At 48.3% G+C, this 13276-nt stretch overlaps 1 pseudogene; it reads left to right on the plus strand.

Moving 5' to 3' along the window:
- LOC145982817 (large subunit ribosomal RNA) lies at positions 1-12061 on the plus strand (annotated as a pseudogene).
- The last annotated feature ends 1215 nt before the right edge of the window (positions 12062-13276 follow it).

Here is a 13276-nt window from a genome sequence, read left to right on the forward strand (position 1 = left end):
CGACCTCGACTCAGGGTTGACCACCCGCACGATTTAAGCATATCAATATGCGGAGGAAAAGAAAATAACAATGATTCCCTCGGTAGCCGCGAGCGAAAAGGGAGAAGCCCGTCACCCAAGCCTCCGGCACGGTTATCCGAGCCGGCGGGCGATTTGGTGGAAGGGAGCTTCCGTAAATCCCGCTCGGCGGGAGGTTCTAAGTGTAACTTGAAAGGACCAACATCCCACAGAGGGTGCTAGGCCCGTGCGAACCTCCGCCTTGCCGAGTCGGGCTGGGCGCTTTCCCAAGGATTCGGGATGCTCTGGAATGCATCCCTAAGTGGGAGGTAGATTCCTCCTAAGGCTAAATATCGCCACGAGACCGATAGCGAACAAGTACCGCGAGGGAAAGTTGAAAAGAACTTTGAAGAGAGAGTTCAAGAGTACGTGAAACCGCCTGGGGGTCAAACGGATGGAGCTCGAGAGTTCGATGGGGGAAGATGATTCAAGGGTTAAGGACCAAGTCTCCGGCCCCCGAGCGGGGTCGTCCCCTGTCTTAGGGACTTCCCGTCTGCGAGGGTGCGTCCGGGACGGTCCCCCTTCATTCCGCGCCCGGTAGGGCACCGCGGCTCGTTGGGATCCGTCCGAAGGGCCTGGGGTGGAGCTCTCCGGCTCGTCCGGAGAACCCCCGGTGACCCGGACGGAACCCGACGGCTCAAGGGCAGGCATGGGGATCCGCCGCCGTTTTTAGGCGGAAGGCGTAGAGGTCGCAGCAATGCGGCGTGCCTGGCAGTGTTCCCCCGTTCCCCGACCGTCCCAGGGCGCGTCCGGGGGTTCGCGGGGGGCGTACTGTGAGCCCTGGGCCCGTGCGGTGTTCAACGAGTGGCCCATCCGACCCGTCTTGAAACACGGACCAAGGAGTCTAGCGCGTGGGCGAGTCTAAGGGAATCACTAAACCCGAAGGCGCAGTCAAAGCGACTGGGACGATCGAGGTGACCCGGAGTCGCTCAACGAAGGGCCCTCGCGCAGTCCCGGGGCGATCCCCCACCTCCGGGTGCGGGGATCGTACCTAAGAGCCCACTCGCTGGGACCCGAAAGATGGTGAACGAATCCAGGGGAAACCCTGGTGGACGTCCGAACCGCCTCTGACGTGCAAATCGACCGTCTGAGCTAAGCATAGTGGCGAAAGGCCAATCGAACCGTCTAGTAGCTGGTTCCCTCCGAAGTTTCCCTCAGGACAGCTGGCGCTCGCAAGGGGGGTCCATCCCGGTAAAGCGAATGACCGGGGGCCTCGGGGCCGAAACGGCCTCGACCCACTCTCAAACTCTGAACGGGATGGAGGTCCCGCTTGCCCCTAGGGCGAAGCGGGGCCTTCTTGGACCCGAGTGCTCAGTGGGCCGCTCCTGGTAAGCAGGACTGGCGCTGTGGGATGAACCAAACGCCGGGTTAAGGCGCCTGAATCGACGCTGCTCAAACCATGAAAGGCGTCGGTTGCTCAAGACAGCAGGGCGGTGGCCATGGAAGTCGGCATCCGCTAAGGAGTGTGTAACGACTCACCTGCCGAAGCAACCGGCCCTGAAAATGGATGGCAATCGAGCGTCGTGCCTATACCCGGCCGCCGCCGCAATGCTAATGCATTGGCATCAATGCAAGAATGATGCGGCGGTGAGTAGGAGGGCGCGGCGGTGAGCGTGGAAGGGTCTGGGCGCGAGCCTGCCTGGAGCCGCCGTCGTTGCAGATCTTGGTGGTAGTAGCAAATAATCTGATGAGACCTCGCTGAGGTCAGACGTGGAGAAGGGTTCCGCCTCAACAGCAGTTGCAGGCGGGTGAGCCGGTCCTTAGACTGCGAAAAACTCCCACCGATGCGTCGGGTCAGTTTCGCGCTGCCACCGGGAGAGGTGTAGTGGTTTGCGCGAGGCGCCGGCGTCTCGGCCGCGGTCGAAAGGGAAGTGGGGTATCCAGCCCTCCGCCGCGTCTCGGGACCGGGAGTGCGTCGCGGGTTCCCTCGAAGTCCGTAAGTCCAGGTAACTGGTGGCACCAGGAGAATCTGTCGGGTTCCGGGGGCAGAGTTGTCTGTTCTGTCAGAGCGATCCCCTACGCTCCCCGGAATCTTCCCAGAAGGAGAAGGGGACACTGGGGAAAGCTAAGAGAACCGTAGTTGGGTGCGGTTTCCCCGGGTGCCCGTCGGACCTTGAAAATCTTGGTGGGAACAGCGCAGCAGAGTCCCGAGGCCTGGCCGTACCCGAATCCGCATCTGGCCTCCGAGGTAAAGAGCCTCTTGACGATAGACTAATGTGGGTAAGGGAAGTCGGCAATCTGGATCCGTACCTTCGGAACAAGGATTGGCTCTGGGGACCGGGGCCGGTCGGGGCCCGGGGGGCCACCGCGGGTTCGGTCCGGCGTGGGTCTTCGCGAGGGACATCCTTCCGGGGTTGTTCCAAGCTTGGACCGCGCGTCGGACTTCCGCGAGCGTCCCTGGGCTCTCTGAGGGGAACGCACCTAACCCCTTGCCCTTTTCTGGGTTTTGGGGGGAAAGTGCCTCCCCTCGAGTCGGCCGCCGACGAACGGTCGACTCAGAACCGGCACGGACCAGGTGAATCCGACTGTTTAATTAAAACAAAGCATCCCGACAGCCCGAGAGGGTGTTGACGGGATGTGATTTCTGCCCAGTGCTCTGAATGTCGCGCTGAAGAAATTCAGGGAAGCGCGGGTAAACGGCGGGACAAGCCCGAAGAACCCTCACCGGCTGCGCGGTGGACATAAGTAAAGCCTTTGACACCGTCCCACACGCAGCGATGATTGAAGCTTTGACTAAGAAAGGTGTCAATCAACACCTGATATCCTTGATAGCAGATATGTATGACGGAATCTGCACATCAGTATACGGCGAATCCATCGAGTTGCGAAGAGGGATCAAGCAAGGGGACTGCTTGAGCCCATTCCTGTTCAACCTCGTAATGGACGAGCTGATCGAGGATATCAAAGGCGCCGGTGCTGGCTATGACCTGGGCAACCAGAAACTAGCAGCATCAGCATACGCCGACGATCTCGTGATATTCACGAACAGCGCTGCTGGCATGAACACCCAGCTTGCCCGAGTGAGTCAATTCCTTGACAAACTCGATATGGGCATCTCGACTGAGAAATGTGTGGCCTTTCAAATTGAAGGTTTACACAAAACATGGGTTACTGGTTCCCCTCAGCTCACGCTGGGCGGTAAGCCCATCAAGGTGGTGAAAACGGGAGAGGTCTTCCAATACCTCGGGTGCCAATACACTCTGGCACAAGGCCTCTCGAATAAATACCATCTGCGGGAGGTCAAGGAAATCCTGATCCGTGCTTCCAGGCTCAAGTTAAAGCCACACCAGAAGGCGAAACTTATCGGCACCAACATCCTGCCTAAATTCCAATATGTATGGGTGAATGTCGGAGTTTCAAAGAACTTCCTGGAATCCATTGATGTGGAAGTCAGGAGGTTCCACAAGAGGGCCTTCAAGTTACCTGAATCCACCACCGATCAGTTACTGTACTGTAAAAAACGCGATGGTGGGCTAGGCGTTCCGCGCCTGACCACTATCATTCAGCTGGGAATACTAGGAAATCTTTGTAGACTGAGAGACTCGCGGGACGAGGTGGTAACTCACCTCTTCCAAGAGACAGGCATGGGCGCCAGAATCGAAGGCATTGCTAGAGTGACCGGCGTCCAAGCACCTGTTACGCTGGACACCATTGCTGCGGCCAGAAAGATAATATCTAACTTAGAGCCGCAGCGATGGAGCCAGCAGCCACTACATGGCTTGGGAGTCAGGAACTTCTTCAACGACCCCATAGCCAACGCAGCTCTCGTCAACCAGGGACTACTAAGGCCCGGTCAGCTTAACGACTTGTTGAGGCTGAGGTCTAACACAGTTGGTCTCAACCACGTCCTCAAAAGCGCTAAGGTGGTGGAGTCCGATGAGTGCAGGAGATGCCATGCGGCGCCCGAGACCCTAGGGCACGTAATAGGCGCCTGCACAGCATCAAAAGGACTGCGGATCAAGCGTCATGATGAACTGCGGGACCTCATAGAGGCTTCTGCAAAAGGGTACACGGTGGCTAAAGAGCAAACCTTCTCCATACCTGCGACCAAAGAGCGTCTTAAGCCGGACCTCGTCCTAGTGAAGGATAATGTCGCGTACGTTACCGACATGACGGTCAGGTTCGAAACTGAGACTTCACTCAAGGAAGCGGGAAAGGAGAAGGTCCCTGGCTGCTTGTCCTACGTCATGGCACATACAATCACAGATTCCGGAATTCCGGGATCCGGACTTCAAGTACTGGTTTAATCAACACAACTAACCATAAAAATAACACAAACAAGTTAATAATGTAAAATTATATATCAATCATGGGTCACTGAAAATACGTATTCATAAGTGTTTATATATATTGTTATCACAGTATTTGATTTTTGTTTATTATTGTAAACCTATGTTCAATTATTATTATTATTATTATTTTGTAGATGTTTTTATCTGTAATTTTGTATTTGGGCAAATTAATAAAGGTAACGTGGAACAATAATGGGCGAACCGTAATACGAGCAACTGCCGTCCCAGTTTATTACAGAGGCACTGGGACATGCGCATACCCTCGATTGTGTGCGGGTGGAGGTTAGGACACATTCGGGGGTTCCCCCATTATTGTCCCTCCCCAACTACATAGTGTCGACCGGAAGAAGAGAAGCGGCACAAAGAAGAAGAATTCGTCCTGTTCGAATGCCGGGAGAAAACCATAAAGATTACATGATGAGGGTAGCGGCGAATCGACAAGCGCCAATTTAAACCCTTTTTAAGTACTGGTACTCCAGTACTGGTGACACCTGGTACTCCGATGTAACCTTCATCTTATCATTAATAATTTTCACTATCTCTATAAATAATTCTATTAATTTATAATAATTTTAGGCAACTATTACATTATCTTGATCTTTTAAATTATAATATAGTCACCTTTTTTTCTCTAACTACTATATTTTCTCTAAACTTAAACTTAAACTAATTTGATCAAGACCAGAGTGCAGCCATTTTGGTCAATTAAAACTGGTCAATTTTTTTTTTCTCCTATATTGTTATATCAATTCATTAAATTCATTAATACCTAAACACTCATGCGTTCGTCTAACAATTAACACCTCGTTATGGTAAAACTGTGTATACAATAACATATCTGGAATAGCGGGGGAATAGGCGGAGATAGGAACACCCGGCCTCTGGGGTGAGCAACTCCCCAAACCAGTGATAATGTAATCAAAAGACAAGGTCCTCAACCTGTTGCGATCCTTCTCCGCCTGTTCGGTCCGCAACTAGAATTTACCTTATAGATCCCGGCATACCGGGATCCGGACATCTAAATCACATAATTTTAATAATATAATTACAAGATATAAAGCAAATAAAAAATAATATTTATATAACTCAACTCATAATATCAATACTAACAATGTGTGGATGTCTGTATTGCAGTTCAATTTAAATTTAACTTAGTTTATGTGTTCATATTCATAGCTAATCCAGCCTTATCTTGTACTTAGTCAGGGTATCTAGTATATAATCTCTTTTTTTTATATATATATATATATATATTTTTATCTGTTTCTTTCTTTTTTTTGTCATTGTTTTATTTTTGTATTCTATGTAAAATGGAAATTAATAAAGGTAATGTGGAACAATAATGGGCTAACCAATACGAGCAACTGCCGTCCCAGTTTATTGCAGAGGCACTGGGACATGCGCATACCCTCGAATGTATGCGGGTGGAGGTTAGGATACATTCGGGGGTTACCCCATTATTGTCCCTCCCCAACAATTTCATCATCAGATATGCCCTTGGAAAGTCCTATACTTTTGCCTAAACATGACCACGCTAGTTCCTCCCATGTTTCCAACCCTGTTACCTATAAAATAGAGGACCGAAACGAAAATTACCCCTTGAATCCAGAGGCAACATCATTCATACCTAAAACAGAAAATAACACTGCAATTAAACCAAACCCTTCGTACTCTCAGATAGAGGAAACTCATAACCTTCACCCTCACTTAACTGAAAGAGACAATCCTGAAGAGAAAACCAAATACCCAAATTTTACAAAACCCATACTAATGAAACCACAAATACCTCAGACACCACAGATACCCAGAACTACAAACTCCCCCTTCCCCCCCGTGGATCCCAAGGGCATATATCAAAATTTTGAATTAACCCTAAGGCTTAGTAGACTGGAGGAAAAGGAGAATTTAACAACGGCACTCCGCTTGCTTGTCAGACTGAAAACGGATGGTGGAAGGAGCATTGCTTTTCCGCACCCGGAGATTGTCGATAAGATGATGTTGAGATGCAACAACATTCCAGTAGATGAGGACCAGCTGCATGATCTTCTTAAAATGGCATTTGAGAGGAGGGACCTGGAGCTGAACTTAGAAGAAATATATAGGGATTTTGCCAGGAGCCATGAAAGAATAGTGCAAAACACGGCGAACCCATGGCCCTCATGGACCCAGGTAGTACGCCATTGAGCATGGAGGAAAACGATCTAACGGTTTTACAAATAAACCTAAATGGTGCAGAACTGGCGACGGAGGAAATATTTGCATACGCAAGAGAAGAGAAAATAGATATTCTCTTGTTCCAGGAGCCCTATCTACTAAATGGAATAATGATCCATGCCCCAATTGGAGCAAATATAATATATCATCAGGACCCCAACACCAAGTCGGCAATAGTTTTACTAAATAAAGAAATAACCGCAATGAAAATTACAAACTTGTCAGACACTCATATAATATGCACGGAAATTAATTACCAGAAACTTAAATTCATAATAATTAACTGCTATTGTCAATATAGCCATGACATTGAAACGTTCATAACAAAACTTAGAAATATTTACCGCACATACCCGCACGAAAAAATACTTACAGTAATGGATAGTAACGCTTCCTCTCCCATGTGGTTTGGAAAAGAATTAAATAAAAATGGGGAGAAGATTATGAATCTAATAGCTGAATATAACCTAATAGTTGAAAACATGGAAGGTAACCCGCCTACATATAGGGGACGGGCCAACGCTAGTAGTAATATAGATTTAACCTTAACAAATAACAAAATGACAAGTTTAATTCAAAATTGGATGGTCCACGATATGATCACCACCAGTGACCATAACGTGATCACCTTCAGCATTAGATTACAAACTACACAGACGGAAGCTATCCAACAAACCCCTCAATATAATTGGAAAAAAATAGACAAGGACATCTTCCTAGGAAACATCAACATAACAGAAGATCCCGGACCGGGGAAAACGACTAATGAATGGGCAGAAATCCTAAAAAATTACTTTCAGCTAGCAATAGCGGCCTCTCCACCCAGAAGAATAATTAACAATCGAAGTAAACCCTGGACTACAAAATTATACAATCTAAAAGCCAACATGAGACATCTTAGGAAACAATACCAGAAGATAAATATATATAACAGAGAGGAATACCTACAAGCCTACTGTATAGCAAAAGAAAAATATGCTGCGGAATTAAAAGACTTCAAATATAAAAACTGGTGTACATTTGTGAATAAAAACTTAGAACGTGATAAGTGGGGACTACCCTACAAGATCATGACAAACAAAATAAAACATAAAGAAAGTATTACCACGATACGAAAACCTGATGGTACCTACACTAAAAACATGAGAGAGACGGGGAAAATACTGCTTGATGGGTTGCTCCCGGATGACGAGATGAATACAGACACGGAGAAGCATAAGGAGACCAGAGAAAATAGCAAACAATGCCTGAATAACACTCCCATCATGCCTTTCGAGCCTGGGGAAATATTGAGAGAGTTAACAACAATGAAGAATGGTAAGGCACCGGGCCCAGATGGGATCCCAGTAGAAATCATTAAATTATCAATACCTAAAACAATGAACTATATAACGGCCTTATTTAACCTATGCCTGGTCCGAAGGGAATTTCCCACATCATGGAAAGAGGGAAAGATTATAGCGATCAAAAAAGAACATAAAAAGGATGAGACAAGTATCAAATCCTATAGGCCAATCTGCCTGATAAACACAATGGGGAAGCTTTTTGAAAAACTGCTAAATAAAAGATTACAGGAATTTCTCACCATGTGCGGTAACACCGGGACTCAATATGGCTTTACAAAGGGCAAATCAACAGAGGACGCAATTAATGCTTTAAAAACAGAAATTGCCACCTCAGACAAGAAAATAGTAATAGCAATATTTGCTGACATAAGCGGTGCATTTGACAATCTATGGTGGCCAAATCTTTTCCAGACACTAAAAATCTTAAATTGCCCAGCAACACTGTTCCGGATCCTGCAATATTATTTCAGAAACCGCAAAGTATCTCTGAAAATTGGTGATGAAGTATTATCTAAAATAACAACTAAAGGTTGCCCACAGGGCTCGGTGCTGGGTCCACACTTGTGGAACATCAACCTGGAACCATGCCTCAGACACCTGGATGGAATACAGGATATAACAAAAGTTGTAGCATACGCCGACGACCTTGTTCTTGTATGTGCAGATGATTCGCGGGCAAAAGTGGAACAAAAAGCTAACAAAGCACTAGTGGCCCTAGGTAACTGGTGTAATGAAGCCAAACTAAAATTATCAGCAGAAAAAACAAAATATTTAATTGCTAAAGGAAACATCAGTGGCAGTAGAAACCCAACAATTAAACTAATGGGCAAAACAATACAACGAGCAACAAACTTCGAATATCTTGGCATAACGCTAGAGGAGGGCATGAGATATGGGAGGCACGTTCAAAAAATAACAACTAAAGCGGAACTGGCAATGGGCAAACTTGCTAGGGTGGCGTCGAAGCAGTTTGGCCTGGAGCCAAGAATCATAGAAACGTACATCAGGGCAATATATTACTCAATAGTAACATATGCGGTCTCTACCTGGGTCGAGGGCTTAACAAATACAAAGAATGTAAGACTTCTGAGAGCATCACAGAGGAGAATCCTGCTAAGAGTGACAGGTGCTTTCGGTACGACATCAACGGAGGCACTCTTGGCTTTGACGGGACACCTGCTGATGGATTTGGAAACCAAATGGAGAGCGGGAAGATACTTCTTCAAAAAGGGCGAAGAAAATCAAATAGTTAAATGCATTGGAAAATTCACACCAACAACACATGAGATGAAAGAAACACTATTAGATAATTGGCAAAATGAATGGGCAAACGCAGAAAACGGAAGAAGGACGTATAACATCATCCCAAACATTAGACAAAACAAACAGTTGAGGAAGTATTACACCCGGGGGCTCATCCATTTTCTCACGGGCCACGGGCCCTATGGAGAGTACCTTCCCCGGACTGGAACCGGGATGCTCTTCCTGTGGAGCTGGGGAGGATTCTCCTGAACACAAGGTCTTCTACTGCCCAGGAGCAACAGATAAAATTAAAACCTTACGCAGGAAACTACCCACATTCAATATCAAAACTCTGCTGTGCGAACAACAAATAAAGAATATGAAAACCCTGGCGGACGAGGTCTCTGAAGAAGAGAAAAGAAAATTCCATCACCAACAGCATCATAACAGACCCCCTCTGGAAAACCAACAGCATCAGGAGGCACCAAGAAGGATTCTGAGAGGAAGAGTGGACAGGAGGAGCCCAAGCCCCGAGCAAAGAGAAGAAAACGAAGAACAAGAGGCACCACCAACAGCTTCAAGAAGGAGATACTTCGTGGTCTCGACTGGGAGACGGGAGGCCGCAGAAAGAAGAAGAATTCGTCCTATAAGGATGCCGGGGGAAAGGCATAAGGATTACTTGGCAAGAGTGGTGGCCGCCAGGGCAGAAAACAGTAAACAATAAAATATGAGCTGGTAGTCCAGCACTAATGACATCGGCACTCCGAAGTCAACTAATTTTTATAAATCACTGCTCAATTAACTTTAAATTAACCTAAACTTTTTATAAAAATAAACTTTTTCAATTTATATTTTAAATAACTTTAAATAACCCTAAACTTTAAATAAAATTAAAGGAACCTAAATATTCTATTTACACAACCTTTTCAAATTATAATTGTATCAATACATATATGTAATGATTAGAGTGAATTCATTTTGATCTACACATAAATAAATTCTAATCAATCTCCCTTATTTTATATAATCTAATCATTTGATCAAATCCTAAATTAGCACTTTATCCTATTTTATTATATATTCTTAACTTTCTCTTTATCACAAATATAAGGTAAACTACTGTGGTGAATGTATTGATAATGTTAACTCAGTGAGTGTGATAAGTAGACAGGGACAAGAACACCTAGCCTCTGGGGTGAGCAACCTCCCAAATCAGACGAAATACCTAAGAAAGGAAAGGTCTTTAACCTATTGCGATCTGTCCCTGGCTGCTTGTCCTACGTCATGGCACATACAATCACAGATTCCGGAATTCCGGGATCCGGACTTCAAGTATTGGTTTAATCAACACAACTAACCATAAAAATAACACAAACAAGTTAATAATGTAAAATTATATATCAATCATTGGTCACTGAAAATACGTATTCATAAGTGTCTATATACGTATATTGTTATCACAGTATTTGATTTTTGTTTATTATTGTAAACCTATGTTCTATTATTATTATTTTGTATATGTTTCTATTTGTAATTTTGTATTTGGGCAAATTAATAAAGGTAACGTGGAACAATAATGGGCGAACCGTAATACGAGCAACTGCCGTCCCAGTTTATTACAGAGGCACTGGGACATGCGCATACCCTCGATTGTGTGCGGGTGGAGGTTAGGACACATTCGGGGGTTCCCCCATTATTGTTTGTCCCTACCTACTGTCTAGCGAAACCACAGCCAAGGGAACGGGCTTGGAGAATGTCAGCGGGGAAAGAAGACCCTGTTGAGCTTGACTCTAGTCTGCCGCTGTCGGGAGACGTGACGAGGTGTAGCATAAGTGGGAGGGCTCCTTCGGGTGCCCGCCGGTGAAATACCACTACTCTCACGGTTTCCCGACTCACCCGGTTGGGCGGGACGCGGGCGTCGGGGTTCTCCTCGCTCGTCGCACGCCGTTCATGAACCAAGGCCCCTGCTACTGGCCGGCCGGACCGGACTCCCGGTCCGTGCCGGACAGGGGGCCGACCCGATCCGGGGACAACGGCAGGTGGGGAGTTCGTCTGGGGCGGAACATCTGTCAAAGGATAACGCAGGTGTCCTAAGGGCGGCTCACCGAGGCCAGAAACCTCGCGTAGAGCGAAAGGGCAAAAGCCGCCCTGATCCGCACCCTCAGTACGGGTGGGACCCGGGAAACCGGGGCCTATCGATCCTCCCCGTCCGAAGGATCTTCGGCGGGAGGTGACAGAAAAGTTACCACAGGGATAACTGGCTCGTGGCCGCCAAGCGTTCATAGCGACGCGGCTTTTTGATCCTTCGATGTCGGCTCTTCTTACCGTGGGGACGCAGCGCTCCCCGAGCGTATGATTGTTCACCAGCTAACAAGGAACGTGAGCTGGGTTTAGACCGTTGTGAAACAGGTTAGTTTTATCCTCCTGGCGTTTAGAACGCGGCCAAGGTAATCCTGGTTAGTACGAGAGGAACCCCAGGTTCGGACCAATGGTACCGCGCTGGTTCGATCGAACCTTGGTGCGAAGCTACGTCCGACGGCTGAAGCCTGAACGCCTCTAAGGCCGAAGCCGTGCCCGGAGCTGCGTGACCGTGGGTCCCTGCACTCTGAAAGGCAGAAGCACCAACGCTGGACCCCTTCGCCGGGGACCGGTAAGGCGGGGAGCCACCAACCACCCCCCCAAACCGGGGGTGAGGCTCCCCGCGAGTAGTGCCATCGAGACTCCGCCCACTTGCCCCACTGACCGTGGTCTTTGGGATTCTAGATGGGGATTCAAGGGGTAATCAAGCACTCGGAAGTTGGGACCCTGAACCACTCGTAGACGACTTGAGTATCTGGCGGGGCGTCGTGAGCGGTGAAGCCTCCGTACGGTGGCGACCCGTTGAAAGGCAGCCCTCGCTTGCAGGTTCGTGCTGTCGGCTGCACGGCACCTGAAAAGCAGACTCCAACTTTCAGTAGGTCCCTCCGGGGACCTCCGCCGGGAGTCCAGACCCCAGTTTCGACCGGGGGAGGACAACCAAACCGGCAGCCGGCACCTTAACTGGTGCTGCGCACCGGGGCTTCCAGCATGTGGCGGATAGCTGGACTTGGGTTTTATCACCCAGCCGACCAAAAGACTGACAACCCAGGTTAACCTGGGAGTGCGGAAACGCTTGGAGAATGTCAGCAGCGGGGAAAGAAGGCCTTGTTGAGCTTGACTCTAGCCTGCCGCTGTCGGGAGACGTGACGAGGTGTATCATAAGTGAGGGCTCCTTCGGGTGCCCACCGGTGAAATACCACAATGTAAGTGACAGGCACTTGGAAATGTGCATTCATGAATGAATGCAATGCGTGAGTCTGCCACCTTGGAACCTGATGTTGAGCCTTTCTATGACGGTATCTATATAATAGAAACTTGAGGAGGCGACATACTGCCCGGTTCCTGCCAGGAGCACATCACCGGCGCGGGGGAGCGAAGAGAGCTCTCCCTTCTCCGGCTCGGCGGTCCCAACGTTTGGTTGGAGATCGGCGAGCATTCGGAGGCGCTTCGGTTGGTCGGCTTGGTGCTGTCCATTACTTGGATGTGACTCTACACGGCGGTGGACACTTAGGAAGGCCTTCTGGGTCTTCCCACGGGGGTCACCCTTATATAATAAGGGCGATCCCCAAGCCATCGGCCTGCATGCGGCCGATGGGGCTTCCGGCATGTGGCGTATTGCCGGACTTGGGGTTTGTGGGTAACAGATTGCGTTGTTCCTATAACCCAGCCGCCCAAATGCTTAAGACTCTAGTCGGCCTTCGAGGACGGGACCTATATAATAGGAGCTTGAGTTGGCCAAATTCAAGTATGTGCCAAAAGAGGGTCCAACTTTGGTAGGGTGACGGTGGAAGTAAGCGTTTCTCACTATTCCGTGCCGCCGAGGGGCCCTTGGTAGGTGGTACGATGGATGCTGTAGGTGGCCGAAAAATCCTCGCCTTCTTTGCGAAAGGCCACTCGCGGAGAGGTTTGGTTCTGTCATCCCTATCGTCGTTGGAACCAGATTTGAGCACTTGCTGAAATTGAGAGAATCCGCACTCTCGCAAGAAAGACCGATGCCTGTCAAGCATTTTAAACGAATGCAGTTGGCCGACCAAGGTGAGCCACTGC

The sequence above is a fragment of the Lepisma saccharinum genome, unplaced genomic scaffold, assembly GCF_977018435.1.
Source record: "Lepisma saccharinum unplaced genomic scaffold, izLepSacc3.1 HAP1_SCAFFOLD_437, whole genome shotgun sequence".
Lineage (NCBI taxonomy): Eukaryota > Metazoa > Arthropoda > Insecta > Zygentoma > Lepismatidae > Lepisma > Lepisma saccharinum.